This window comes from Salarias fasciatus (genome assembly GCF_902148845.1).
Source record: "Salarias fasciatus chromosome 23 unlocalized genomic scaffold, fSalaFa1.1 super_scaffold_20, whole genome shotgun sequence".
Lineage (NCBI taxonomy): Eukaryota > Metazoa > Chordata > Actinopteri > Blenniiformes > Blenniidae > Salarias > Salarias fasciatus.
Genome location: NW_021941230.1, coordinates 10,322,651 through 10,347,962, shown reverse-complemented (window position 1 = coordinate 10,347,962; position 25,312 = coordinate 10,322,651). Strand labels below are relative to the sequence as shown.

Sequence of the window (25,312 nt, the reverse complement as noted above, 5' to 3'; positions counted from 1 at the left end):
CACTAAATAGCAATAATAAAGTTTTGAATAGTTTTGTTTTATTTATACTGAAAATGTAAAAATCAGTTGTTAAAACTGAAATATTAGCCAATATTCAGCCTAAATTCACTAGAAACATAAATATGAGAAGCTGTCCTGTTTAATTAATAACGCAATCCGATTTTAAAAAAAGCAGAGTGTCTATAAAGTTGACATTAGAGCTGGATCAAGCTCCGGATGTCCAGTTTATTAGATACGCCCGTTTGTCTGCTTGTTATCAGCTCACCGTGGAGGCCTGGAGGTGAGGCTGCCGAAGACTGAAGTGCAGCGTATTCGATTCAATGAGTGTTTCGCAAACACTCGACCACATACGCCTCTCATGATGAGCGTGACCACAGAGGTCGACCAATAAATGAGTGGACGTAGCTGCTGTTTCAAACAAAGCGTTGCATTTTAACTGCTGTCAAACGAGGGCAGCTGTTCTCAAACCGAGGTGTTGAGTCTTGTTTCCTTCCTTTGAGGCTCTGAAGTTCTCCAGAAAACCATAAAAACACACTTTTTGGGGGAACTGAGGCCCCGTTAATGCAAAGTTTTAAATTCAAAATGCAAAACTTTCGGCGGTTTTGGGGATTGGAGCCACTAGAAACTCAACTTTTTGACTCAGACTCCAACTTTTATTAAAAGAAAATGCTAGAAGTCACTGAATGAATGAGTAAACGGGCACTAAAAGAGAGCTTTAGCCCAGCTGGATGGTAAATGGAATTCTCCAGCTTTTTTTGCAGTGAGATAAGTTCGGTTTTTACATGTTTTACTTTCACTGTCCTGCTTTAGAAAGCAGATGATTCTTTTTTTCCCCCCCATCATTCCACAGCTGAAGGAGTCAAACTCGTCGGAAACAAAACAGAATACAGTCGTAGTGTGTTGGAGTGCAGAATCGGCACGGTCGCAGCGCCGCGCTCGGTTTGGGCTGGATGCAGTAATGTGCATCATATGGTGAGTTACCCTTCGACCCGCGCTGGCTCAGCACGGCTCGGTTTGACTTGTGCGGTTGTGTTGTTATGCGGATTAACTGCAGACTTTCGCAGCCTTTTTGGAGACCTAATGTGCCAAAGTATTTTCCTTGGTTGGAGCTTTAATGGACTGTTTGTATTTTCTGCCCAGAAATTTTTTTTTTTTCATTTTTTCCTCTTGAAAAAAGAAAAAACCTCCAGCCTGAATTGGACTCAGTGTTCCTTCTTATCTCCTCTGAGCTCTCATACAAGCGTGTTTACATGGAAGCGATGTCCTGCCCTTCACATTCCCGCTGCATTCCCGCCTCAAATTAAAGTCATGGCTCGGGTATGAACTGCTTCATTCAGCATTACAAGCCCCGTGTTCCCAACTGATAACAGCGGATTGTTCTTCGGTATCACATTTCCCCGCCATTGTGGCCGAATCTCATGCATTTCCAACGGCGCACATCTATTATTTCCGCCGCCATCAGATATGACGCGCGCTTCCCCGAAAATCCCACAACTTTAACCTTGTGAAACCGCTCGCAGATTGAACCGTCTCAGCGGTTCCCAGCGTCTCTAAGCTGACGGAGCGTCTCCGCTGCATCGTCGCCGGAACGCCACGGCCGGCCAACACACACCAATGGACGTGGACGTGCACATGTCCGCTGACCGCGACCCCGCGATACCTCGATGAGGAAAAACAAAGGCTGGACGGAAACCTTGAAGCTGTTGTGAAAAATTCGCCGGCGAGGTTTCCTCCTCAGACGCTCTAATCAGATCATATTGAACCGAGCCGCGCTGCGCTCACTCGCCCACTCACCGTCTTTATTGAGAGAGAAATTAGCCTGTGTTTTCTCATGAGAGTGCCATCTCTCAGGCTAAAATCAGCCGGCTCATATGAAACATCCTCGGCTCAAGAAGAAAGTTACACTTCTTTATAAGTTAGTGTCAAGGTGCTGACTTTTTTTTCCAAGAATAGGAACAATGGCAGCTTCCTGTGGCCTTCACACAGCGGAGGGTTTTGAATAATTTTGGACTGAATGGATCGTTTTTAAAAATACTTCAAATTGAGTGTTGGAGACATTTCCCAGCGCGCGATGTCAAGTCATGCGGATATCATACATCAGGTGGCAGTGTCGAGTCACATTGACGCCAATCTGTTCATAACTTGGAACATAAATGTAAAAACTAAAAACATGAGGTTCGAGCCTTTATTTTCTTCCCGACTCCTGCTTCTGCTTCGTCGAGTGGCTCAACACAACATCTTAAATTAAATGATTGCAACGATTAGGAGTATCAGATTGCGCTCTTGTCTCATTTTTTTTCCTTAATAATTTCTCTTCACTGTTTGCTCAAAGATTGACTGAAAGTTTCATGCAGAAGAAGAAAGAAGCCTTGCACAAAGTCCTCTATCGCCACAGCAAGTCATTAAATCATGAAAAGTCTTAAAAAAATGAAATATCAAGAACTTCAAAGGAAAATGATCAAATACAGCTGCAAAGTCAGGTCTGTTCGGATTGTGTTTCCACTGCGGAGCGTCCCAACCCTGTCCTCCTGCATTAGTTTGGCAGCGCTCTTAAATCGCGCCCATCCCATGGCGACAAACCCGCCCGCTGCTCCGCTTTGCAAACCGAACACCCGACCCGGATTCCAGACAGAACACCGTGTCTGTTTCGCTATTTCATCGCTCTCAGCAGCTCGAAAGGAAAACGAGGGTTAATTCCAGCCTCACGAGTGGAATTAAGAGGAAGCTTAGTGCGGACATGCAAGCGGGTTCAAACACAGTGCGCTCACTGTTTGAAAGCAGACAAACAGAAGCATTATTAAACGCACGTAAGTGTCCATATTGCACTGACTCTGCGAAATGTGGATCGCATTCATCGCTCGAGTGTTGGGACTGACGCCAACAACTCCTCTACGCTATTAATAACTTTGCTTTGTGTGACTCTTCTGCCTATAAATTGCGGAATTGAACAAAGTCTGGATTGACCGTCCGAAAATTGCCGAGCTATTTCGAGTTCAAAGAAGTTCTTTGTGGAAAAAAGGATTTCAGTCGTTGACAACTTGGCAGAGAAGAATCAACCAGTTCGCACTGCTGCAAAACACCCGTCAGTGATGTTCCTCTTTTTTCTTGAGGCGATGTCTGCACATCGACAGCGTAAACATTTTTCCAGGCTTCTTTCTCCCCTCAGCCGTCACTTTTCAGTAGAGGCGGCACAAGATGCTGATTCCTTTATAACTCCCCCCTTTACCTTCTCTTCCACTTGTCCACCTACACGTGGAGTAGAACCAGCTGAACATGAGAGGAATTCAAACTGAAGCATCCTCAGAAGGGAAAGATCGCAGGAAAAAAAAAAAAAAAAATGCAGGTGGAGTCGAAAGCAAAGATCCGACCCCGGAATGTGGTGTTACGCAATTTCTCATTATCCCCTGTTCACACTTTGCACCTAAACCTGCAAATGAAACAATGAAGAAAATAAAAAAAAAAGAGGCAGATTTTGCTTCGGCTGCAGAAAACATTTTAAGAAAGTGATGACATGCTTCGATATTTTTCGTCCAACTCAGCAGATTCCATCTCGTCGTATTCGGGCGCCTGTCGTAATTTGGGTCTAACCTCTTAAGGATTGCTGTAAATGCAGGGGCAAGTCAACAAATGGAATACTTGAGCAGGCTGGGAGTTATGTAAGGGTGTCGCCGCCGTGCGCGGACGTGACTCATTGCGCGCACGGTCTCCACACAGTGACGGGATAATATTTGACGTTTTCCCATCGAGGAAAGCCAGTGAATCTCAAAGCAAAGAGGCCGATATCTCCTCGCAGATCTGACAGCTGCCAGTAAACCAAACAAAACCAGAATGAGACATCAGAGGGGAGAAGCCCCTTTTTTTGGAGGGTCTGAGCAAAGTTGCACATTCAGGAGTCAAACCTCGGCGACAAAAGAGCCGTATATGTGGCGCCTGACTCCCCCCTCCACTTGCTCGCTCATCTGCTGCTGCTGGCATGGAGTCTCCTGTCACCAGAGCCACCCAGATCGCAGGGGACAGGCTCCACGTTTGTTCTTTTCTCCACCAATGGCGGCTCGGCTTCGCCCACTGCCTCCGCTCTGTTTGTGCTCCGTCCTGTATATCGCTGTCTGTGTGTGTGTGTGTGTGTTTCCCGTCCCCACACATATGCGTCTTGTCTCGTTTGTGCCATCCGGCCTCGTCCGTGACCCCCTTCCTACACACACTCGTGCTGCTTCTTCTTCTTCTTCTTCTTTTTTTTTTTTTCCTCTGTTCCATCTGACTGCATCCTTCATCCCCTCCGTGCTCCCACAGCTTAAACATTGGAGACCTCTGTGGGGGTGCGACTGTGGCTGACCCCACACAGCTACACTTTTGATTCGATTTTCATTCCCTGCTCCGGCGATTCCACCCCTCAAGTGTGCCCTCTGTGTCTCCCCCATAATGGAAATGTGAGTGGTCTATCAAGACCACAGCGGAGAGCAACTGGAACTCTCTGTTAAGTGTTTTTTTTGTCATTGTTAAAAAGTGGCACGTCGTCGGCGTAGATGTTTATTTTCTTACATTAATGCTCACAGATCCTTCGTCGATAAAGTCAAATGAGAATTTGCCCATTATTTTTTTTACCGAATTGACTTAAAGCTGCTAAGCATAACTTTAAAAGGGAATACATGTTGATAGATTTGTTCCGAAAACCAAAATTGTAGCTCATGATGCAATATGAAATTGAAGAACTTCAATATGCATAAGTTTTTACAGCTTCATCGCTGTTTTTAGCCATTCAGCATGCCTTTAGCCCTTTTTGCCACATTTAGCATGTTAACTGTTGAAGAGTTTTGACACATTTCTTCATTCGTATAATCAAAATAAACTAAATAACTAAATAGGATGAAGACAGAGTGCAAGAAAATGGTTCAGACTCAAGTAGTCCTCTTTCTTTCCGACCACATCTGATGACTTGCATGTTTGAATGCTGCTTCCAGATGTTTGTCAGTGATGGGCGAATAGATGGACAGGATATTGTACCTCAGTGTTTCTCTCACTGGGGTATTCTTGCATTTTAGTGCTTGCCAGCATCCCATCTTTAATGCATTAACCTCTTTAGAACAAGTTACACGGGTCAGTGCTGCAGTCCATTTTATGCAATCGCCTCTTAAATTGCCCGTGGTCCGAAATGTTCATTTTCTTAAACAGTTCACTTTTTAAAGCCAGAGTGCAGCTGCATGTGTCAGATAATGAGCTATATAGATGTCAGATAACCGCAGAAGACTTCTTGCTTCGAGCCCAGTGGAGGGTTGATTCTAACATCCTAAAACTGGCCGCTAATGGTTTGGGATCATGCTTTTGCTCCGCTGCGGCTCTTTCGTTTGCTTTCCCCCCTTATTCCATGCTTTGATCCATCAGTGCTCTGTTACTCTTCCCTCTAAAAACACACATATATTTGTAGATATCTCTGAGTGTGCCTTTTTCTGAGCTTTGAACCACTAGGCATGTAGGGATCATTGCCTGTGGACAAATGTTTATTTTTTTACGTCTCCTATGCTTTGGGCAACGCTCACGCGGCTCTGCAGACGTATTGGAGTGGGCGGCGGTCCGAGTGATGGTCACACTTTTCTACGTTTGCACAAAACCGACACAGCAACTCAGCTAACACTCCAGGTTAGCCCATCTGGGTTGAGTTTTCTTCTTGTCTATAATCTAACAGCTGGACGAGAAGTCCCAAACATATTTGACAAGGTGCTTTTGTTACTCAGAATGCAGATGTAAATTCTAAACTTCAAATCATCACATTTTAGTAGCTTTTTGAATCATCTTAAATGCATGTGATCTTGACATTTTCTTGTCTGGAAACCGCAGAATATCAATCACATGCATCCCAACACCCATCAACAATTCTTTAGTTGGTGCCACAACTTGAAGCGTTGTCGAAGAGGGATGCTCCAATGCATCGAATCATTGGAACCGAAGGAAATACCAGTGTCTACTGAGCACTTATCCACCACTGATGCGTGCAGAAAAAATTGCGGAAAAGCTTGTCTGCAAGACTGCAGCATTTTTTTTTTAAATGCTCCGTCTGAATCCCACAGCGCCACTTGTCAAATTACCTGCCTTTTGTCGGACGGTCATGTTTATCAGCTCCCCAACTTGCTGTGTCTTTGGCTCAGCAAGCTCTTAACTAAAGCAGGCGCATCATTTCATCTGCCAGTTCTGCCTGCGAGAGTAGTTTAAATAACCGCGGCTTCAATCTGTCAAATGTTTATTTTGAAATACGCACTTCAAACCGCGAGTTTCCCTCCTCTCTGCACTTCACATTTTTCCTGGCGTTCACCGGTGGTTCATCCTTGCAGCAGCAGCAGCAGCCCTGACTATCTGCAGTGCTGATTTAAAGTAACTCACTCTTTCTTCTCGACAAGAGACCCGTGCAGCACGGCTCAGCTGGGGAATCGTTGCATCGACGCAGCCCGTGCATACAGCCAACTCAGCAACATCTGACGAACGCATCCACACAAAAACCCTCCTGTGCACTCGCATCCCTATTCTTATGTTGTTTTGTTTTTTTGTTGTTGGGTTTTTTTCACTCCTGTTTTGGTGTGCTTTGTAATTTGCAAAGTTCTGATGTGGCTGCAGAAAATAGCTAAAAATGGCTACTTAGGGTAAAATTACAAAACTCGCAAAAAATTGCTGACACCGTTAAATTAATTAGCATATCCAGGATGGTTAAAACTTCTAAAAATGGTTTGAAACTGTAGAATTGGCTAAATACAGGATAACAGCTACAATTGTTGGAGCTGCTAAAAATGGCTAATCCTTTAACACTTCTGCTAAAATGCATGATATTACTAAAACGTTCTTGAAAAACTGCAGAAACTATTGAAGACAGCAATAGCTAAAATGCGTAACACAATTATCGATGAGTTGTGACAATTAAATGGTTAAAGAGTTCAAATTCACTAGCAAGTAAAACTCAAAGACCGATAAAACTTTTGCACACGTTACGTAAAATCCACAAAACCGATAGCATTTATGTAACTCAAATTGACCAAATGACTAAAACGTGACTAAATAATCTGAAAAGAATGCCATTAAAATGTCAGAAGCAGCTAAAATTGACAAAACAGCACTGAGAAAACGAACCGCTGTTGAAGTAATTTTAGTCTTTACTGTACTTGAATCTTTTTTAGGTTAAATATAATAATCTTGTGGCCTTCAATTAAATTAAGCTTAAACAACATTGAGAAAATATGTATTTAAGATCATATTTTGTTGTTGTTGTTGTTGTTGTTTTTCTTGCCTCAAGCCCACCATAGCTATTCCGTGGCGATTTCAGAAAAGCACACTGTCAAAATGAAATTAACACATTTAAATGAAGGATGCAAATGAGAGGCACATGTTATTTTGAACTCTAACCCCCCCCCAGTTCACACCAGCCACAATTAACCCCGGGTTTGGTCTATTTCCAGATGATAACCCTATCAAAATTGAGGCCAGGCCTCCACTGGAATGAAACCAGGCAGGTTGGAGTCAGGCTTTGATTTGTGAAAATGGGTTTTGAAGCAAGATGTGAGAGCTGCGGTGTCGTCCAAAGAGACTGCTGATCGCATTTGAATGATCGGGATCCTGTAATTAGAAGATTGTTCACATTATTACCGTGAAAGCATTTTATAATTACACACAACTTTGTCTGCTCTGCAAAAAAATGCAAATTCACCAGCGGCTCAGGGATGAAGGCACAAATACAGGGGTTGTTGAGCTGTTTTAAGAGATGGACTTTCTCCAAATCCTTTTTAGCAGTTTCTAGAATGTAAAATTGCATACTTGCCTCCACATGCTAGCTGTTTTAGCCTCAAATGCACCAGCATTTGATTACGCTATCTTTTTCCTCAAGCCTATTTACTCTGCACTGTTGCAATTTTTTTTCATTGTTATCCATTACGGATGCATTTCTTTGCTTGTTAGCAATACCGTCCGTGAAACAAAATAAGCTGCTCTCAAACATCGGCGATAATATTCGGCAAGTTGCACTTTTGAAGTGGTTTTTCATACCAAGTGGTTTTTCATACCATTTTTCACTATCGCCTCGGCAAATACAAAAGATTTACTTTTGATTTATTATCAAAAGTCGATGAACTGGGTAAAACATCTAAAATCTAAAAACGGAATTGATTGAACTGAATAAGGGTGACACAGCGAATAATGCTAAAGCCACCATGAATGGCTAAATTGACTAATTTCCACAGTTCTTCAATTTTTTTTTAATTCACAGAAGAGGTCAGATCTCCATCGGTCCTCATGCTGGAGCGGGACAATAACCTCCAAGGGAAAAAGTGGAGCGATGAGTCAATGGCATCATTTTGCTTATCAAATCTGACAAAAAGCATAAAGAAAAAGTTTCGCTTTCCCTTTCGTTTTCCTTCCAACTGGGATTCTTTCTAATTACGGATTGGCATCATCAAGGGGCTCGTGAAATGAACCGATGATTCATGAGGCAGAAACGCCACCAACACGTCCCATTTATCCCGTTGAGTTTCAGTGTTTTCTTGGAAAGTGCTACATATTTTAAGCCTCCACTAGCCAAACAGCTTGGGAGGTCACGCTTTGGCTGAAATGTTTTTGCCGCGGTGCATATGCCAGCCTGCCGTGGGGCTGGAGAGGAGGCATTGTTTGGAGCCTCGTGGTGGACCTGAACAAACCTGAACAAATGTCGAAGGTCAGATTTTTTTCCTCGTGGATTTTCTTGTGAAACGTTGCACCAACAGTCTGAAAAGGTTTGGTTGTTTACTTCACTGTTGCACCAGAGATTTTCGGGATTTCCACAGCTTGATTTTAATTTAGCTTTAGCTTCATTAGCATTAGCGGGATTGTGAGAGAAGCACTGCCCAGTTTTGCCGCTCATCCCGCAGATGCACGGAAAATGCACAGACCCTCCCGAACGAGACTGACCGCTGACAGCGTTGAGTTCTGCTCTGCGTTTCGTCTCACTCCCCTTCACCATTTACTCAGCTATCTGTCAGTCCAAAGCACGGGAGGAAGGCGAGACGGATCGCCTGGAGGCTCTGAGGCCAACGCACATTAGCTGTGTTTATGCTGCAGAAAGGGCACAAGTTGTGGAAGGTCAAGACAGTAAGTGGCCTGATGAGAGTGTCACTCTGGGGAAATTTCATCCACGCGTCGGCGGAGGGTCAAAAATGTCGGCCGGCAAATTTGTCCTGATAGGCATAACTCGGAGAGATAATGCCGGAGGAGGCAGGAAGGGAAGAGAGAGAGATGGGGGGAGGGGAGGGAGTGGGGGGGGGGACAAGAGTCGACTGCAAATGCAGACAATCATAAATCTTTCCTTTGATCACAGATAAAGATGTGGGTGGATTTGTTGTCTCTGCTAGCATGCCTCTGGAAGTGTGTCATGTCGTTTTGCCGCATGCTTCCCTCCTCCTGACAATCACGGCTCGGGTGGTCTCGTCTCCGCGTATTGTTATCACTTCTTTCATGAATAAAAACTTACAAGCTGCCTTTAATGTCAAAACAAGGCTCCGTTTTGTGTGTGTGTGTGTGTGTGAGTGCATCTCCTTCGTCGCGCTGACCTTTAAAGATGACGATTCTTTTTGTCGAGAAATCGGGTTTTCTCCCGCCGTGGATTTGCCACAACTGCACCTGCGAGCGGAGCGAGCGGACGCTCCGTCCGTGACGAATCCCGTTGAGAGTGGGACTGGAGGGGCTGAGCAAGTCAGACACACGATAACGAGCCGAGGAGTCACGTGGCTGCTTCCCGGCGCCGCCGCGATCCATTCGGTCATTTATTCACAGTTGCAGGCCCCGGACCGTAAAGTCCAACGACCGGCCGGTCGTGGCAATTACCAGGAAACACAAAGTACAGGCGCAAAAGTGGACAAATGGGTGCGTCAGATACAGCACAGTGTCTTGTTTGGGTTACGATGGGCTCGCCGTTTTCTCCGTAATGCAATAATTTTGAGTCTTTGGCACAATAATTGGACATGGACCATCCAGCAGCGCTGATTCTAGTCTTGTTCTGACAGTTGGAGCCTTCACAGTTGAGTGTTTTACCTCCAGTTTTCTCTCTGGGCTGTTTGAAACGAGAATGGAGACAATCTCAGAGACCTCACAGTACATCTGTCTTGTTAGCATTAAACTATTTTCTTCTTCTTCCCCGTAAGAGGAAAAGCACCATTCCTTTCGGCGCCGTACGCTCCGGGATCGGGCGGCGAAGCCGAGTGAAGACAGTAACCATCTCCATCATATTAGATCCCATTATAGTTTGTCTGATGGGGCACTCAGGGCCAGAAAGCCGCAATTAAACTCCAAATAAAATATTATTTTCCAGCCTCTCTGTGTGCAGTGGGAGGAATCCAAATTCTTTTAGTAATGCCTCATTTAGGATCCACAGTTTTCCCATTTGGGCACTTGGACTCATTTAAGACTGCGACACCCCATTCTGTAGCCGCAGTAAAAACTAGTGTGTCGGATCGCGGGCCTCGTTTGAGGTCGGACAATGGACAACGCGCATATTTGTACGGAGTGGGTTATTAGCTTATGATTCACCTTCCTCCATCCCTCCCACCTCTCTCTCTCTCTCTCTCTCCTCTCTGCCTTTTAATAGACATCAGCAGCGCCGTGTAGACAAATCGGTGCATTAAGCAAAGACACTGGCTTGATTAGACGGATCCATACAGCAGAGTGATCAATGCCCGGTTTGATACCGCCTGACCTGAAGAGTTCATCACTCCGGCTGACCTTTAATAAGCCCAGCTCCCCACCTGTTTGTTCCCATCAGCCCGTCACTTTGTTACACCCGCCCGCGGCTAGCGCGACGCGATGGGGGGAACCCGACGGAATTAATCCCCTCCCCCGATTGTCTCCAACGGATTCAGTCTCCCTTCTGCCACAGACTTCACAATCAAACGACTCATTACGTGTGTCACTTTTATGAAAGTCTGTTAATTTGAATATTTCTCATTATCTCCTCCGAAATTTCTGTCTGATATTTATCAGCCACCCTCTTTCTTCGCTGATAACCCTGACATTTTCAGGTCCCGCGCTTTCCAGCGCTCTGTCTCACATCGCTATCATTAACTTTGTCCGTCCGCATGTGGCTCCACCGCCATTATTTGCAATCAGCGCCTCGGTTGAATAGAAATGTCAAGAGCGCCGCTTTAAGCCCGGCGCAGTTTGGGGGCAAGAACAAAAGTCGTCCCCGGTGGTGAAGTCTCAAGATTTCACAGCAATTTTTTTCCCTGCTAATGACCACAATCACAGTTGGGGGGGGGACGGCTGGGGAAGTGTGGTCGGTGTGGAAAACAGACCTTAGCTCCCGCCGGTGAGTGGGTACTTTGATTTTGCACAAGGGTAACAAAAAAAAAAGACTATGCTGACACATATTTTAACCATCATTAGAACTAGTTGTTCAAAAATCACGGATACCCTGTTCTGGTGCTGATTTTAAAGTTGCGTTCATTCGTTCTGACCATTGAAAAGCTTTTTTTTCTATTCTAAAATTACTATTTCTCTCCATTCATTAACGCTTAACTGAGGCCGCCCCCATGTTGAGAGGAGTTTTCTTATTGATAATGAATGTTTGAAAAGCTCTATATTTAATGAGCCGTCACAATAAGATATGGTGTTACTATATATCAGCGCCACTGCAGGAGTCTTAATCTTCCTTGCCATTAGGAGTAAAGTATGTGTGCATTTATTGGAATCAGCACCTGCAATCAGTCACAGAGTTGATTTATTGGCGAAAAAAGGAAAGAATCCAGTGGCTTTGTGTCCCCGTGCGCAGCTCCCGTGATTGTTGGCTGGCGAAACCCGCCTCGCCCGCTCGCTATTCAAATCTGTGTGTGTGGTCCCCGAGCTCGCAGTTTTCCCTCCGTCGTGTCGGCTCCGGCGCCGTCGCAAGAGGTAGAATCCTGCGCCGCCAGGAAACGGAGTAAAACAATGGAGGCAGTGAGACATAGCGGGGCTAATGGATTCACAGCCACCTCTTCCCCACCTTCGCTTTTCATGTGCGGGAGCATTCATCGAGTCTTGATAGCGCCGGCCATGCATGACACCGATTCATTTAAACGGCCCCGGGAATAGAGAGGGGGGAGGAAAAAAAAAAAAAAAGACTTTCACACACCTGCAGAGTTGGCAGAAATACAGAATCAGCAATTTTATCAGGCGATGCTACGGATGTCTGTTTACCACAGGCTGCTGTGCCTTTCCGACAGTGACGATTAAACCCGGTATTGTATCTCTCTGCACTGTTTAGGAGCCCAGCCGTTGTGTTTACTCCACAAAACTGAATTTTAACGAGCGAGCAGAACTTTATTCAGCCTTTTTTTTTTTTTTTTTAATGAGTGAGAAAACATCCTCTTGTGGTGGGTAAAAAAAAACAAAAGTTTATAGAGAGTTCTTAAGTTGTGCTCTGAATCAGCTCTTGGTTAAATTCTGGATCAGGGCCAAGCTGAGTGCTGAATCCTTCTTATTCAGACGACGTTGAAGAACTTCCTTTTAGCTCGTAACTGCAAGACTGTCCGGGAACTATTGGGCACCGCTGTCTGAACACATCCAGCCGCCCCTCCCCTATCCCCCGAATTGCATTGTGGGAGTTTGACCGGCTTTGAGCGAATCGCCTCTTATGGCTTCGGCATAAACGGATGCATTATTCAATTTAAGCGGCTGGAAATCCTCCGAGACCGCCTCCGTGATTTGATAACTCGCCCCCTATATCAAAGACCTGATTTGTCGACTCCTCTATTTTTGTGTAGTTAAGCAGCGAAATGTGCTTGACGGAGCCGTTTCCCGCTCAGGTAGGATCGTGCTGTAAATTGTTTGGACACGGACGCCGTGTGGCCTCTCCGCTCCCCTCGCTCCGATGACACCTGAGATTAAACGGTTACCGTTGGCTGAAACTCAAAGCTCTGCAGTTTGGGACAATAACTGCTGCGCGCTACACTCTTATTTTTGTTTATTTATTTATTCATTTATTTATTGCTAAATAGCTTCTATTTGCATTTTTTCTACTTCATTTGGAACCATTCGCCGCTAATCCCAGGTTGACATCCTGAAGGATAGTGTGACGGAAAGACAAAGAAATCACTTGGTTTCCTTTGCGTCTGAATGGTGATGCCTCCGGTCGGCGCTCGGCAGCCCATGTAGATGCACCAATCCAGTGACTGTTTCTTTCCAAATTGTAAAACTTCGCTGCCTCGTCTGGATTGTGTCAAGTTAAAAAAAAAAAAACAACAAAAAAAAAAAAAAAAAAACTGCCGCTCCAACTTTGGAATACAGAGGCAGTGTTGTGAAAAATGTGTCTGCCCCACGACTCTGTGACTCCACACAATGGGAATAATCATTCTATTGTGCGGAGTGGTGTGCTGGTCCACTTTGGTCTGCTGCTTTTTTTTTTTTTTTTTTTTTTTTTTAAAGTAGAAAAGAGGCGACAAAAGCTGTGATGTTACGGCTACGGATTCCACTTCCAGGGCGAGCCGGGGAAAAGACCGTATCGTCTGCACGACCTCCTCAGGGTTGGAAGACGTCTAAAGGACCTGCTAACCCAACACAGACGCCGTAACTCACTAAACCAAAGCAGAAACTGACAAAACAATGTTTTCACACGCTGCTGGTATCGAATAAGCGTCAGCGGCCACTTTTGACTTCCCTACATGCCCTCGTGCGCTTGGCAACATCCACCAGAATGCAGCGACTTGTGGTTTAAAAGCATTACGGCGCGGTTTTCTGATTATCATTCCCCCGTGCAACAGCCCCGCGTCTCTGGTGCATTAAAAGTTACGAGAGTGGAACAAATGGCACAGTTTCCACAATCATTCCAAATTAATGAGTCTCTCCTGCAAAGAGATGCAAATTTCCAAACACGAGATTGCTTCCGAAACTAAAACCGTACTGAGGGGAGGAAGCAGGGGGGGAAAAAGAAGAAGCAGAAGAAGAAGAAGAAAAAAAAAGCATTTCTTTCAGCCATTTTAGAGGGAGTCTCAAACGTGCCTCGCTCTGGTATTCCCCAGCCGCGCAGAATGCTTCCCCTTCATAATGAAAGCCTTATTGGCTTTGGGGTGCCGGAGCGGCGGTCCTAGCATGTGGAAAAATCTGCAGCAGCTCCTCCACCGTGCCACGCTGCAGCGCAATGAGGTTACGCAACTTCCTGTTTGCCACAGTTTGATGTCACTGCACAGTTATGTGGGGCATCTCCACCAGCCTGCTGCTTGCTCGCTTGCTTCCGGATTACAATGTGTTCACCTGAACCGAGGTGTGTTTATGCAGCAGTATTGATAATGTCTCAGCTTGGATGTCATCTCTGCTACAAAGCAGCGTGATCTCCCGTGAAAGAAACCGTGACTTTCACTCCAAACTTTGTCGACCCTGGCCCGCTCGCACTTTCGCTTCCTATTTATTAAGCAGAGCACAGCTTGTGCGTTGTGTCTGGATCTTGCGATCAGGAGCCCGAGCTGCTGGCGAATGCACGTCGGGCGTCCAGATCTCAACGGGACTTGGCCCACATCGAGGAGATGTTTGATGTAAAGTGTCACGCCGCTCGGCTGGCGTCCACCACAGAGAGAAACAAGAGCTTCTCTCTGTTTTTTTTTTTTTTCTTCCCCTCGTGCTCTGATTAGCTCAGCTGAGTGGACTCACTCTGGTTTTTCGGACCCGCCTCGCTTGGAGGGTTTCGTCCTCCGACGCCGTGACCTTTCCTTCATTGGCGTTCGTCAACGGTTTGACGAACCGGGCAGGATTTCCGTCCCCCGCGCGACAGTTGTTAGCATCACGCTGTTCAGTAAATATGTCTCAGATTAGCCTCTGCATGCGGGCGAAACAATGCGGTCTCGCGGCGTTTGGCCGGCCCTCTCGCTGCCGCGGATTACGGGAGATTTACACGACTCCGCAATAAGCAAGCCCTTCACCTTGGGACCTTTTTTAATCTTAATTAATTTCCGATAATTCCTCATTAGCGCCGCAGACTTTGCCGAGAAACAACCACGTTTGGGGACCGCCCGAGGGACGATAGGGAAAACATGGATCGGCACGAATTTACAGAGAAACGACGAAGGAACGCGTTCGCTCTTCGATGTTTTCCCAAACACTTTTTACATCAGATAGTTGAGTAATTCCTCTGCATGACATTACAGAACAGCAGTTTTAAACTGGAAGAGAGAGAGAGAGAGAGAGAGAGAGAGAGAGAGAGAGAGAGAGAAGGGAGAAAGAGATTAATAATTCATGCTCTGCAGATGATCTGTGAACGGCAGTGGTAAACAGGCTTTTATGGAATCGACCCACGTTTACGTGCCTGCAACACACACGAGAAGTGACCTACGAATATGTGCGCGGACTCGTGGCGGCGAGCAGGGACAAGCTGCCTCGTGAATGGGAAGTTTTCTTACGGCGTTCGTTCGTATCTATAGGCTGCGTGGAAAAAACAGCCATCAGTTTCTCCTGTATTTTCCCGGCTGGTGTCGGCTCGCCGGTGTCTTTTTCTTGCTTCCGCACAGTGGCAACATTCAAACTCCCAGCTGCCAAAATGACTCTGAGTGCTGTTTTGTACTTTTTCTCGCTCCGCCCTGATCCTATTTTTAATTTGTTGGTTGCGGCTCTCCGCCGTCCAACGTTCTCCCCCTCCCCCTTTCGTCTCTCCGCCATAATAAGAACATGCAAAGTGTGAATTTTTTATAATGTTATATAAGAAGCTCCGGCACCCCTAGAGACCCATGTCCTGGTTCTGGCGTGTTCAAAACAAGCACACGAGAGAGAGAGAGAGAGAGAGAGAGAGAGAGAGAGAGAGAGAAAGAGAGAGAGGGGGGGATAAAAGTTGAGAGAGTATTCAGAGAGATGGAGAATCGGAGGATGAGAGGATTGCGGAAGGAAGAAGGGGGAAAATGCATGTCGGAGGAAAGAGGAGAGCAGGGGGGAAAATAAGAAGAGAGGATTATATGAAAGCGGGGGGGGGGGGGGTGGGAAAGCGTGCGGTGGAGGAGCCTGTGGGGGGAGATCTTCCCATTAAGAGGCACAGTGCTCGGCTCTCTGATCTCCGAGTTGTGTTGTGATGCCAGACAAGAATACTCCAGGGCGACAACCAGTGCCACCAGAGAAACAGCTCCTCGGCGACTGATATGCAAATACTGTGTGCAGCTTCAGCGGTGAGAGGGGAGAAGGGGAGGGACGCAAGGGGGAGGTAAAGAGGATGGATTGAAGGAGAGAGGAAGTGGGGGGGGGGTGAGACACGAGGCGATAAGCTGGTATCCCACCGTGTCTTTGTAGGGGAAAAAAGCTGTCAAAAGACTGTGGCGAGGAATCCGATCCCGGCTCCGTTTTTCTGGCGTTTAGCTCGGATCGGCCGTACCTTGAAAAAGCACCTGCGTCGTCGTGTCGTCCGAGTCCCCGGCGTGCTGCAAAAAATCACCTCCGAACCAATGAGGCTCGAAGCCCACCGGAGCTCTGAAGGTGTCCTGCAGTATCAGGAAGAGACGCTCGCTCTGCAGCGTCAGCGTTTGGACGTTCGCCCCGACATTTAGCATTAAGACGTTCAAGCCATCGCCGTTTCCTCTGAGACACTGGACATAAGAAAGCAACCAGAATATCATTTTTTACATGCATGTTTACAGAAACTTTGACACTTAGCCATGATAGCTTCTTGCATTTATAGATTCACAGTGTGACTTTGGCACCTCCACATTCGTTGAACACGCCAGCTTTTAGACCAAGACGTCAATTTGTTAGTATTGACAATGAGGAGTGAAGATTGTGGATTTTTTAGTATCTCCATGTTGAGTTTTTAAGACTTTCCAATCCCTCGGATGCTTGATTGAAGCCTCAAACTCTCACAGCAGCGTTGCGTTTTGTAAAAGAGAGCGGCATCAGCCGTTTGAAGACCGTTGAAAATGTTGAGAGTCCTCCCCAAAACCTAATCCCGTGTGAATGAAAGCGGCGCGCGCAGTGGACAAACACATCTGCGGTTCTCACTTCTTTTTTTGTTTGTTTGTTTGTTTGGTATCTTCAAGTGACTCCTCCGCATAATCACCAGCTCTTTTGCATTTCTGTTAGAAGCACTCTCCGAGCTTTCATCATTAGAGGATCCTGTTTACTGTAAGCGGTACGTGGAGAGTGTGTCCTCCGGCTGCAGGGGGGGAAAAAGACGCTCAATTAAAGCAAAGACTTGAATCTGGTGGAGAAGAAGCCGCGTTTTAAGATTCCAACCTGCTCTCTTCATTATTTTAACGACATCTCAGATTGCATTTTGACTGTATTGAATCAAGATTTTAAGGCTCGCTCAGAGAATAAATGGAAGAAATATGATCTTCCTTGAAAGACTGAACAGAGCTCCTTCACCTAATATTGAGTTTTGGACAAGAAACGAAAGTCGTTTTTCTCTTTTAATGAATCTTCTCTCAAGAATATTCCAAACTGAAATGCAGTTACTGGTCGCGGGGAAAGGTTGCGATATACTTCCCCAGACGTTGCCAAGCAATAATCTCCGAATTTGACACCCCGGCGATAGCCGAACATTAGCGACAGGTTATTTTATTAATCGCAAGCTGACGCTATCTTGATGGTTTCGTCGGTGTGATCCTCCCGTGATTGCCCGATTCCGGCTAATGAAGCTGCCCCGATACCTGTCACACCGCCGAACGCCTCGCCGCCGTCGCAATCGCCTCTGGTCCACAGTCATTTATTTGTTTATTTTCATTAACAGAAACATTAGGTGTCTTTTTCTCACCGGATGCGGCAAATCCGTTAATGAACATGCCAGTTAAAATGAAGATGAAAGCACCGGTTAATTATCTCGGCGAACATTCCGCGAGACAGATTAATTCCAATAAAGGGCGGGAAAAAAAAAAAAGAAAGAAGAGGAAGTCATTACTGCCGGCTCCACTCGTCAACGCGTTGATCGGAGGAGCTGTTTTCGAGCGTCATAGGATAGGAAATGAAACTGAAATGTACTGCAGGACCTCGTTGCGATTATCAGATGCTTCTGGAGAATTTTTATTTTGAAATTTAAATCGATTAATCGAACTGATGGGTGGATTCGTGCAGAATTCCAGAAGAAATCACCTCATTTTGCTCTTATTCAGCTGTTTACTTGGGAGTTACCCGTCGCTCTGATTGGTTGAAGCATTTTCCACGATCCCACAGCTAGACTTGTTTCAAATTGCTGACAAAATCATGGATGCCTTGAGGCAGTTCAGAGGTCTTCATCCAGAACTACTCCCTGAGTTTCAGCTCCTAATTTCAACAGTTTAGCCTCCTCGCACACTCACGGCAGTTTTTCCAGCTCTTTCTGCTGATGGCCGCAAAAAAAAAAAAAAAAAATCTCAACGAGACGGATCATCCAGAAGTGAGTTTTTCCGCTCCCTGGACCGAAGGTGCCGTTTATCCAGGCATCTATTCTCCTTGATGCTTCTCTAAGTAACGGCTAAAGTGGGAGGAGGAAGGGCTTTTCCAAAAGCCACTGACAGCCTCTAATCTGCATGTTTACGGCCTTCATTAGAAGATCATCAAAGTGGAGCATCGATTTGTGTTAGCGGTCGCTCGGCGAGGGGCCCGTATATCCACGCTCAGCGGGAAACCTCGGCCGTTAATCGAAGGGGAAGTCGAGCGCCGAGGAGCGGAGGAGCTCCTCGGCACGTTTTCTGATATTCATGACGCGCGTCATCCTAACCTAAAGGCCCCAAATAACCCAATAACGACTCGTATTGTCGCGACTGTTCGTTACAGGAGGGGCGGGGGATCTTCTGTGATTGGTGGCGAAGGAAATCGGCGGCTTTCTCTTCCTACGTCCCCCTCCCTCCTCTCTGTCATTCCCGCCCACTCTGACGGAGAGACCGAGGCAAGAAACTCTGCCTCGTTACATCATCGTGTGTACCCTGATCAAAATTCATGAATTCCTCCTGCCTCCCACACTCCCGGATCACTAAGACACAGCGAGAGAGAGAGAGAGAGAGAGAGGGAGACTCGTTTTATTAGCGATGGCCCGTCGGACTGAACCTCTGCAGGTGCGGGGTGAGCGAGGTGAGGAGGGCGACGGGCTGATCGGCCCCTGGAATCGCTTGGCTGGCCGGTTTAGTCATGGTTCTGGTAATCTAGGGTGACCTTGGCTAGTTGGATTTCTGCAGCGCTGCATTAAGACATGAGAGGGGAAGAAAAAAAAAAGGCGCCTTTTGTCTTCACACGTTTTACGTCGTTTCCTCCTCGACCCGTTCCGTCGTCCTCGCTCTCTCTGTCCACTTCACCGGCTGACGGTTAAGCCGCCGAACAGCGGCCGAGCGTCTCGCTCAAGGACGCAGGATCAAACCGGAAGTGACTGAATGAACCCGCCGTCGCTGTGAGAGAAAAGCTGGATGACGTTTATGCCACGTTTCGACTCAACGGAACTCCTTCCCCCTTCCTCGTCTCCTCTCCCGTTTTCTTCTCTTTATTTCCTCTTTTTCACACATCGTTTGCGTTACGTTCATCGCTTTTTGTTTCCTTCACATTGAGTCTCTAATAAAGTTGAAAATCGCCTAATTTGTTGAATCATCTTGGTTGGAAACCGTGCGGAAACTGGACCTCACCTGGTCAGCGGTTCAGGGGGGAGAAAATAAGAAAGAAAGGAAATAAAAAAACTCTTCGTACTACGTCAAAAATGAGCAGAAAGTGTCTGAGCCTGGATCCAGGTCGGCATACTTTCCTCCCGGTGGCTTAACGGCGGAGCTGGTTGGGTTTGATTGATACGCCGGAGCGGCGGTCTGAGCGTTTGATCAATATGAGCCACTGCACACGCACACACAGACACACACACACACACACACACACACACTGCAGTGGGAGCTGCTGGATGGGAGGTGTGGAGCGTGAGTGAAGGTCCGAGCAGCCCATCTTTGACTGTTTTCTCCACACAGACAATAGATTTATCGACTCCACGCGTTGCTTCCGTTCGGTCGGGGCCGGAGAATGTCAACGCGGCCTCCTGGTTCAGGACCGGTTGGGTTTTACCGACTCAAAGCCCGCAGGTTTAGAAGAAAAGAACAATGACTGAAGATTTACTACAGAAACCACCCCCCCAAAAAAAAAAAAAAATAAATAAATGGAGATCGCGTCAGAGACTCTTTATTGACCTGTTTTTCAAGGTAAATGAATAAAGTGCTCCTCGGTTTTTCTCCACATGACAGCATAAAGCTCTCATAATCAGTCATAATAACACTTCTGCTTCTTCTCAGTGTGCAAAAATGAGCACAAATCACTCCGAGAACAGATAAGATGCTCATAAAAAAAAATCAGAAAACAATTGAGTGAAAAAATGATGAACTCCTGGACTCATTGAGGCCAGAAGTACAGATAATCACGATTAATGTGTTCATTACGGGATAAACAATACGCCAGGAGATGGTTTCAAAAGGAGGGAAAAGAAACTGAATTTCTCGAGATTAAAAACTGCACCTTTGAATGAAAATGATGCCCTGACACACTCGCCTTGGAGCACAACATGAATTCATTATTCCGTTTCTTGACTTACACCCATCTCCTGACTCTGAAACACTCTTTTGACTTTAATAATGTCCTTTTTCAAGCAGGTACACTCTTGAAACTTTGGAGGAAATACCTGAGAATTGAATCTTGATGTTGGACGTTTGTTTTGATTGTTTTTCGGAAAGCCGCCGACCCCCCCCCCCCCCCCCCCCCCCCCCCCGTCCAAGGCCCTCGCTTCTTCGACTCCTCGCTCGAGCGCTTATACCGAACAGGAGCGCCGGGCCCCGACCTGCCGGGGGAAACAATCGCATTAATTTAGCGCACTCCACCGCCTCTGCGGATAATTTGTTTCTAGCGGATTACCCATTGTTACCTCGGCCGAACCCCGCCATCCTCGCTAACGAGCCCGCCGCGCCTTCCGCGGCGGGCCGCGGTGTTATTTTCCCAGGTTTTTTTTTTTGTTTTTGCTGTTGTCAAGCAAACTGAGTGAGCCGCTCGCTTAATTGGCCTTCATGCCTTTTTGGTTTCTTTTGGTTCCCTTCGCCTGGAAAAAAAAAAAAAAACAAAAAAACCTGTGGGTATAAACATGAGCCGGTGAGTACCATTATTTCAGATTTTTGAAGGAGGAATCAGATTTTTTTTTTTTTTTTTTTTTTTTTTTTAACCCCACTTTAATTAATGATGCAGATGCAAATGTATGCTTCATTTTCTCGGCTTCTTGTCTTTCTCCAGCTCCGGGCGGATTTATCCGAAATTCAATTTGCTTGAATACTTGTTTTTTTTTTTGTTTTGTTTTTGTTTTTTTAACTGTTTTGCACCTGAGCGCCCGGAGCCGCTCACCCGTCACTCCAGCCGGGGAGCCGATTGGGCTGTGGCGCGGCGCTGCGATGGGATCGTCCTTCCTGTACGTCTAATTGGAGCAGAAACAGGATGGCTTATTTTGAATCGGGGGGGGTAAAATGAAGCGCTTGTTATCGACGTGTTGTCTTAAATTGCAGGTCGTGTGTTGTGAGGGAAGCATATAGTTTAGTGTTTGTGGTTTAAAATGTGCCTGCACGGTTATACAACTTAATATAAAATAAAAAAAAAAAAAACGGCTCAAAATGACCGGATTGGGCTCGCGTTCATCTCTTATTTAATTAGTTTCATAGTTGAAAGTGTTTCTGACCTAAATACAAGCGCTCCCTGTTTGCAGTGTTTTTAATGTGATTCATTTAGAAATTTGCATGACTTTTTTTTTTTTTTATTATTATTATTTATTAATTTATTTGTTTATTCATGAGCAGGAGGAGAAGGAAGGGAATTAAAAGGCCGTCCTGTTGCGGGTGGAATAGTTTCGGGGACGGTCACCGGCAGCCCGTTTCGGAGCGGCTTTTAATAATTCATCATCCCGACGCTCGCAGCTTGACGGCTACGATAAACGCCTCACTTTGCCTTTTTCGATTTACAGTATGAATAAATTAACGTGTGATTTGCAGACCTGCTCTTTTTGTTTTTTTGGGGTCCCCCCCCCCCCCCCCCCCCTCCTCCCGTCTGCTGCCACAGCTTGCAGCCTAATTGGAGCTGTAACTTTATTAGAGTCTGATCCCAGCAATCGGAGCTGTCCAGAAAACCGTCGGGTTTGAAGAAGGATCGCGAACACTTCCCCCTCTTCCGGCTTCCCCGTCGGACTGAGCTCTTGAGACTGTGAAGACTGTCAAGAGTAAAGCTCGAGAATCGTGTCATTTAAAAGCAGTTTGTCCGTTTTCCCCCCCAGAGAACTGTCGCCGGCCGGATATTTCCTCTCTTAAAAGCCCATTCTGTTTCGTTTTTACGAAGCAGAATAAGCTGTTTAACACTCGGAGAGGAAGTTACGCCTTCAGCTCTGCTGCTCATCCTACTCCTCAGGCATTGTGGATGAAAAAGATAGAAGTCGTAAGATTCATTTCCTACATTAGTGCAACAAAAGCAGTGAATACACTGCTGATTAATTGAAGAGTTAACCGAAGAACGAAAATCCCACCTGAGCCAGGGTGAATTGGGTTAAGATCACCTGTGAGAGGAATAATTTGGTGATTTTCAAGGAAGTAGCTCACAGAATGGGGACAGAAAGCTCCACTGAGATTTTAATTGAATCCTCTAATTGAGATGATGCCAAAGTAGCAACAGTTAGATGGTTTATTTCTTACAAAATCAAATAAAACTATAAAACGTCTTTTATTCGATGGATTTATCGGGCTGCGCGGAGAGTTTCGAAGTCCAAATGCCGTCGGTTTTACGAGCAGACAAGCTATTTTGATCCAAAATCGACGGCGAAAGCCTCATTCCAGGACGCCGTGCGCTGCTTGTAACGTCCTCCTATAACGCCAATCCTGGAATTTCCCATCAGAGCGACGGAGCCAAAAATATCTCCCCGGCCGCAGAGACACGGGACATCGGCATTTTTTCAGGGAAGCTCTCCGCCGGCTGTCATCACCTCGCCTCGTCGCTGGGAAGGAGAGCAGGCCGCGGCGTTGTCCAGTCTGTAATTGAATTGCAGCGGGCGGCGGGGTGGCGATCGGAGTGCGGCAGGTAGCTCGGGTTCCACTGTTCGACAGCGATGTCCTCTAATTTGAAGCTCTGGCTCCGCTCTCGTTCCACGCCACTGGCTTCCCCTGGATTGGTGTGTGTTTGGAAGCGGACATATGATTTCCTGCGCATGTTTTTTTTTTTTTTTGTTTTTTTTTCTTTGTGTGTGTGTGAGGAATTACTCGACCTTGAAGGCGGATCAGTCCAGAGTCAAGCGGTGACCGGGCTCCGGTAACTGGTGTGACTTTTCCGAGGCCTTTTGCCGATCGCTGGCCTCAGACGCGCTCTGCGTTTTAAATTTTTTTTTTGTTTGTTTTTTTGAAAATTGTTTCCCGCCCGCGCTCGTTTCGCCGGAGCGCAACGCCCCAAATGGTGTGTCGGTGTCCGTGGCGGACCGGCGAGGGTCTGAGTCACCGGCTTCGCGCACCCACACCACCATGATACAGCACGGAATAACAGGCTGACGGGGCTGCCAGCGGAGGCAGTGTGTGTGTGTGTGTGTGTGTGTGTATGCTCTCTATTTTGTACTTGTGTGGGTGAGTGAGTGTGTGTGGGGGAAAAAAAAAAAAAAAAAAAAAACTCTTGTCCTATGTGCGCAGTCATGTCTGCAATGCAGCACTCGGGCGTGAGTATGTGTGTGTGTTTTTTGTTTTTTTTTTCTTCTTCTTCTCTGGGAGTGTGTATTGTTTATACTGTGCGTCTCGACACCTCCCAAGGCTGTTTGCTAGATGAGAGGATTACCGCCGCCGTGGGGAACAGAGGGATGATTTTTTTTTTTTTTTCTGATTATATAGCGCTCCGTCTCTCCGGAGGAGGAACCCCCAACCACCACGGGATCACTCCTACATCTGCTCCCTGTCAGAACGCTCCGGCTGAAACAGGCCCGGGCTGAGAGCAGACATATGGGCGCGAGTCAATTTTCATACCCGCGGCGCTCGGGGGAATCAAACGAGACGTCTAATCACTCCTTTAAAGCCGGAGTCGTCGCAGCCTCGCTCACTCTGGGACGATCCAACATCGACGATGAGATCCGCGTCGCTCCAGTCGGACATAAATTTGACGTGCGCGACTGATCCGAGAAGGGAAAACAGGCTTAATTACCTATAGAGAGTCAAACAGGCTGATTTACATACTTCTGCAGTAGTGCGTGGATTTATACTACTAGCTTAACTGTAATTCAGACTATAAGGACTCAATAAAAGCTGAAGGTAATTACAGTTTTCCCAACTTTTTTTCTCACCAATATCTCCCAACGATCAATCCGCCGTCGCTCATTAGAACGAGTCCAAACCGCCTCAGCTGAACAAATCGCCTAATAAAGTGGCGCAGTTTGCTCTTTTCGGAGCAGAATTAGCGTGTAAGTTTCAGCAGAGGCGGCTAGCGGGACGCGTGGAGCGTACGGAGACGGGAACATAAGTGGCCTCTTGCTGAATTGCAAGTCGCAGCGCGGAGTGTCATCGACCTCCATTAGAAGAAAGCGACTTGCTCAGCACACGTCCCCGAGGCGCCATGCTCGGCTTGGCCACCCACAGCTGGGAAATGTAGCTGTGTCGTGTCGCGTTGCCTTTTCGGAGAGTGGCTTATGCTGCAATGCACGGGGACGACATATGTTTTTTTTTTTTTTTTTTTTTTTTTTTAATCAAATCAGGGAATACAGGCGGTGCTGTGAAGTCGGAATTGATTTGGGGAAGGGATGGAAAAATATGAGAAAGTGTGATCGGTATCGGTACGGAAATGCGCCGCCTTCATGGACTTGACAGTGAAAAAGGAACAGCTTCTACTCTGCCTGAATAATTTTTTTGCCAGGCTGGTCCTACCTGCCTGTACTGCTTGAGTGTGTTTGTGTGCGTTTGATACTTTTGCGAGGACCGAAGTCTGTCTCCGGAAGGAAAAAACAGAGGGGACAAAACAGGGTCCGACTGGGCCAGCCCCCCCTCCCTCCCAGCAGGCCCCGTCCCCATCAGTATTTAACCCGTGATTGGAGACAGCAGGTAGAACTCTCTCCGGAGGCTGCGTCCAATCAAGGGAGGCGTGTATCATACAGAACGGGGGGGAAAGAGCGGACAAAGATTGCGAGCAATGTTTATTTTTGCGATTGGAAGATGGGGGGGGCGTGGGGGTGGTGCTTTTTTCATTCTCCTTCCCGCTTCCGTCCCAATCACACATGGGTATTTGCATATAAATAACAGCCCCGGTGGCTGTCGAGGAAGAGGGGGAGTTGGGAAAAGAAGAGGCAAATGAAGATGAAGTGTCACGAGAGTAAAGTGCAGGCGAGACGGCGAGAGATAGAACTGTTTTATCTGAGCGTTATGAGCGGCGGGTGGGGGGGGGGGGGGGGGGGGGG

The 25,312-nt window shown here is 46.6% G+C and overlaps 1 protein-coding gene across 2 annotated transcripts in view; it reads left to right on the top strand.

Annotated features, from left to right (window-relative positions):
* LOC115383789 (interleukin-1 receptor accessory protein-like 1) overlaps positions 1 to 25,312 on the top strand; it is a 209,549-nt gene that overhangs the window by 37,351 nt on the left and 146,886 nt on the right. The gene's annotated exons all lie outside the window — the stretch shown is intronic.